Source organism: Schistocerca cancellata, chromosome 6 (genome assembly GCF_023864275.1).
Source record: "Schistocerca cancellata isolate TAMUIC-IGC-003103 chromosome 6, iqSchCanc2.1, whole genome shotgun sequence".
NCBI classification, from domain to species: domain Eukaryota; kingdom Metazoa; phylum Arthropoda; class Insecta; order Orthoptera; family Acrididae; genus Schistocerca; species Schistocerca cancellata.
In genome coordinates this window covers 634,615,385-634,621,188 of record NC_064631.1, presented here as the reverse complement: position 1 = coordinate 634,621,188, position 5,804 = coordinate 634,615,385, and the positions used below count along the sequence as shown (strand labels likewise).

Sequence of the window (5,804 nt, the reverse complement as noted above, 5' to 3'; positions counted from 1 at the left end):
CTACATTCCGAATTATTGTGATAAACTTATTCATTACTTAATGTCGGATCTTTTACTAGATCCTTGCTACACCAAACTTACACCCTAATCACTATGATACGTAAGCACCTAGACGTTCTGTTGTAATGTTGTTGGTCTGTAATATTGTGATCTGCATATATTATTTTATAAATGCTATACTTTAGTTTCTCCACTACGTTAGTTGTGTACATTATGATTTGTACTTCGTTCATTGTTTCTGTATTTGTATCACATTGACCTCAAGTAATATTCAGTAACCTTAGTTAGTGGCCATGTTACATTCCACGTTGCAATTGTCCTACAACTATTTTGATTTTATAACAGTATGTTAGCTAAATTAATATACAATACTGTATTGTATATTATTGTGAGAATTTTAATTCTAAAACTTTTTTAAATAAAATACAAAAAAATTATACAAAAACTTCCTAAAAAGTTTTAAATGAAGGTATTTTTGTTGTCCAGTATACTCTGGTTTGTATTGCCAGTTTATGTAACTAACTACAACAAACGTATATGTACTCTTTAAGTGTAACATATTCCTTATACTTTGTATTTTACGATTGTATTTCTGTTTGTTTACTACCACAGTAAGACCTTCTGGTTGCTCATAACGTCATTGCTTTTGACTTGTGAATCTCAGTGTTCTTTCATCCATTCCCAGAATATAACCTTGTGCAGTCAGGGTAATGTACACGATATTTTATGTAAATCTTATTTTATTAGTGACATGATAATGTAACGCTCTCTTCATGTTCCTGGTATTATGTGTTGCACCCTGGCAAAATATGGAGATATGCAATATGTATGATGGATATTTATTGAGTTATTCAGTGTAGGGTGGGTAGCATATATCCGTATGCGAAATTGTGAACCCCTTCTTATTATATCTGCCTTGACTTTCGATCTGTATGTTACAGATCCGATGATTGCTGCTTATACCGCCAAGACCGGTTATCACAAATAAAACTGTAATGAGCGATCTTAACTGTTGAAGATTTTACTTATCTCATTTTGCTGTAGGTCGCCCCCATACATGGGTCATGTCAAGCCTATGTAGGGGATAGGATTCGTTATAAATAGAAAAGTATGACTGGCAGTGAGTTACTGTGAACGGTTAAATTAATGGGGTAGTTTTTCATCAGAGTCGACAGCTGACCATCGTCGATAAAAATAGTTCATCTATACATGCCTACTTCGTAAGCAGAAGATGAAAATATACACAAAGGAAAGGAAGATCCCGAACGTGTAATTTAACATGTAGAGGGAGATGAAAAAGTATAAGGGTAAGTCACCAAGGATCAGCAATGAATTTTTAAAATTCATTACAAGAATACACAATTTTCAATGATATTTCTCATCATAGTGATCCTGCTTTTGAACGCAGTTTATACATCTTTGCACCAGCTTTCCTCAGAAATCGAGCCTTCTGTTTGCGCAATAAGACTTTTTCACTGCTTCCTTCAGTTATTGTTTGGAGAGGAATCTACGGTCTCCTCAACCATCCTTAAGTGAACCAAATAGATGGTCATGCTATCTCAGCAGCCAGTAGCCATTAGAAAAGTAATTTTGTTAAGTGTAATTGCTTGAGTACGAAGGAATAAAATGTTAATGTGTTCAATTTATGTATACATATCCTGTAAACTGACACATTCTGCATTATTCTGATAAAAGAACCTGTAATGTTATGTGAGCCTCACTGCCCCTTTTTTTAAAACTAATATGTGTCTGTTTTTATTCTGAGAATCTCAGTAATGTATATAAATACCGTAAATGAAATTTTGATTCAAAAAGTACTTGAAATGAAGTAAAGCGCAGTTGGACAGCAACAAACTCTTTACCGCACAATCCCCGCAAAGACAGTAGTTGTGAATCTTTTAGTATGGACTCAAGAAAAATAAAAGAAAGACAATTGATTTATTGAAAAAAAAAGAGAACTGTTAATCTGTATCTTGTAGTAAGAGGACGTGTTGCTGGGCCGTCGCTCAGTACGTATTGTTACATTTAATGAAAATTGATATTTTATTGATAAAACCGAGTAAAGTATGTGTAAGAGTTGCCAAACATCTATGTATACAAATTATCTGGAAGTGAAGAATGGAAAAGGAGGTGAACTTCATTGCCGTTGCCGTCTATCAATCGACAGAATTGTCAGTGTACAGAGTTCACTAAAATACAGGAAAAGAAATGCATTCTCTATAGCTTTAATTCAATAAGTAACAACTTCTCACGATTACTTAATTACAGTAATTGGTTTATGTTCTTGTACAATAGTACTGAACTCCACTGTTCATTTTTGATGTAACAGGACGTGAAGTTTGAAGGAAGTTTGTGTGATAAGCAATCTCCTTTTCTCACGAAAAGCACATTGCTCTTTGATCTTATTTAATTACAACAGTGGTCCCTTAGGTATGAAAAGCTACGAAAACTTGGGCTCAAAGCTATTCGCAGTACCGCCAAGTAACTAATATCGTCGTATTTTAAAGCTTAAAGGACAATAACTTCCTCCAAATTGTAGTACGTCACGAACTGGCGCAGAAGATGATCATTCAAGGAGGCAGCAACCAAAATTCAGGTACCAGTTGAACGTCCCCTTTGAACAGTTATACATGACTGTGCTTAAACTGACACACAATATTTTTTTTAGCGCAACACAATCTGACTTTCAAAAATCCCTGCAAAAGAATGGCTCTGACTAACATTAATCTATATCTTTCACAAATCACTTACCTCACCAAAAATCTTCGTTGCTCGAACTACTGCAATACAGCGAGCGCCACTACTGCCAGCTAAATAAAGATTCAAACTACGGAAGGCACTAACTACTGAAAGGCATAGTTAGCAAATGAAAAATTTTAATAGAGAACAAACAATGTATTTACCTTCATAGTGTTGAAAAATCATAATATACATAGCAGTTCATAATATCCAGTATTACAAATTTCAAAACTCCGCTATCTCTCTCCCCACATCCACCACTGCTGGCGGCTCACCTCCAACTGCGCAACGCTATGCGCTGTTCACATCCAGCTGCCCAACACTACAATGGCAGACAACAATGCAAACCAGCCACAGACTGCACACAGGAACAACATTTATCTTTATCTCAATTTTTATTATAATAATATTTAATAATTTTATAGGACAGCCAGTGATTTTCACACAGAGCGCTACGTAACGTTGCCAATAAGAAAACATAAACAGCCTATTTACATAGCCCCCATGCTCCCCACAAAAAATTTTACAAATTGTTTTGGGCAGTGGCCAATACAGATTTGAAAACATTTTTCATAATTACAATGACAAAGAAATCAAATGCACACAGTTATTGATACAATGTTGGTCAAAAGCTAACATTTTCTCACAGCCCATAAAGACAGTCCTGATCGTTCATCAGAGTAAAATTGCAGTGTTTTTCTCAAAGTCTGAGCAGTAAAAGAAAATGCACATGGAAGTAGTTGATATCAATTCAGTCTTGAAAAAGTAGTGTTGTACTTCCAATGGAAAGACAGTGCTGACCCTCCACATGCAGACAGGTAATGGGCCACAACAGAGCAGACCCACAGCAGAGTCATTCGAAGTTTTGAAGAATATTGGTAGGTAGGTCATCACAGAGCAGACCCACTGTAGTCCCAGTAGAGATTACGGTATTGGTGGGCCACCAGAGGTGCAGACCAACTGTAGTCCTGGTAGAGATTGTGGTATTGGTGGGCCACCAGAGGTGCAGACCCACTGCAGTCCTTGTAGAAATAATGGTATTGGTGGGTCATCAAAGGTGCAGACCCACGGCAGTCCTTGTAGGAATAATGGTATTGGTGGGTCATCAAAGGTGCGGACCCACTGTAGTCCTAGTAGAGACGGCCAGCAGCCATCTGTTGCGACTGTGCAAGTGCACAATCACCATCGAAGAGTCTTGCGGAGAATATAGCAAGTCCATAACCACCACTTGTGCACTCACAAGGTTTTTGGAATTGTCCTTAGAACCAGCAATGCTGTTATCCAGCCCCTTGCTGAATTAGTAACACACGTGCAAACACTAACAGTCCCAACATCTCACATATTGTGCATTACTATGACCAACAGAAATGTGGGCAGTGAAATGAATGCTTACAAGTTACTTAATTTGATGAACTGGTGTCAATTACAATATTATAACATGAGAATACAATTACAAAGGTACAAAATACATCATTAAAAACATAACAATAGAGATAACATTTGTAGTAATACAGGCTTTACAAAAGAATAGAAATAACATATACATCAGTGTTACAGGAATTCTAAGTACCTACATAATAGATCAGAATAACTTTTGAAACATCAACTTCACACATGAGCAACAAGACAGAACAGATAAATAATGCCTAAACATCTTTACAAAGTAAATAACATATTATTAATGCAAATTATATTTGAGGCTAACAGTATTCCTCATCATAGGGAATGTAACTGAGTATTAGAAAAATTCTACAACATAAGTCTTATCATATAAACATATAAATACAGGAAGAACATAAATACACAAGGGTACACAAACATATAGCGGAATAATACAAGGAAAGGACAGGGTTTGTTTTACTGCAGTATTTTCCATGGAGATCTCCCTTCATTCATCATTATTCACAAAAAGTCCTATCTAAGCCTGCTTTCTGTATTCTGTTCACATCCTCTTTCAAAATTAGTTTTTCTCCACTGTACACTACTTTTTTGCCAAACCATTTTCTTATATATTCTCAATGCATTTCTTCCAATTCATCATAGTTAGTTTCTTATATAGGCTACCCACTCTGAAGCTAACTTAAATATACTGAGCTCAGATATATATACCAAGGGACAAGGCAATGCAGCAGCACATAACAAATTAACACAAACCACAAGGACAAAAAATTCAAATTGGCAAAGCAATTGCAATATTACAACTAAGATAAGGCACTGTGCAGCAAACAAGAAAAATAAATCAGTAGTAAAACTAGCTTAGAAGAGTAACACAAATTAAAATTCAGTAGCACTATGCCTGGCAAACAGCAGCAGCAAATGCAGTAACTAATATCTAAACATGACAGCTCATGCAGAAAAAACATTACACTAAACGCAATAATGCAGACAAGGGAAATGTATATTCACATCTTAATGTCTATGTAATTAAAGTGGTGCACCACAACTTATTCTACGAAAAATATTACCAGGTAGTTGAAAAGAAAATTATGTATTAGGGAGGAGGAGGAGGAGATTAGTGTTTAACGTCCCGTCGACAACGAGGTCATTAGAGACGGAGCACAAGCTCGGGTGAGGGAAGGATGGGGAAGGAAATCGGCCGTGCCCTTTCAAAGGAACCATCCCGGCATTTGCCTGAAGCGATTTAGGGAAATCACGGAAAACCTAAATCAGGATGGCCGGAGACGGGATTGAACCGTCGTCCTCCCGAATGCGAGTCCAGTGCGCTAACCACTGCGCCACCTCGCTTGGTATATGTATTAGGGTCTTCTCGTCCTAAAGAAGAATCTAAGCCTTTTGACTAAAAAGTTAAATTCAAAAATTTATTAAGTTCTGTGAAGGGAAATGTTATTTTGTGCTCCTTCGTTTTTTTAAAGTTATTGTTTAGTGGATCTGTAGGCATAAAATATCTATATTAGTACATTAATAAAATTTTATTTTAACCAATGCTGCAGTGGAGCTAGAAACTAGATATTAAAGAAAATGAGCAAATATGTACAAAGGACGGCATGAAACATCATTCATTAGCCATATGGCATTTCATAAGGCAGTAAAAATTCTCTCAATTC

The 5,804-nt window shown here is 36.3% G+C and overlaps 1 non-coding gene across 1 annotated transcript; it reads right to left on the bottom strand.

The window, feature by feature from the left end:
* Positions 1-5,411: 5,411 nt before the first annotated feature.
* Positions 5,412-5,484, bottom strand: Trnaa-cgc (transfer RNA alanine (anticodon CGC)). Its single transcript has one exon. It is a non-coding gene; the product is annotated as a tRNA-Ala (tRNA).
* Between the last annotated feature and the right edge of the window lie 320 nt (positions 5,485-5,804).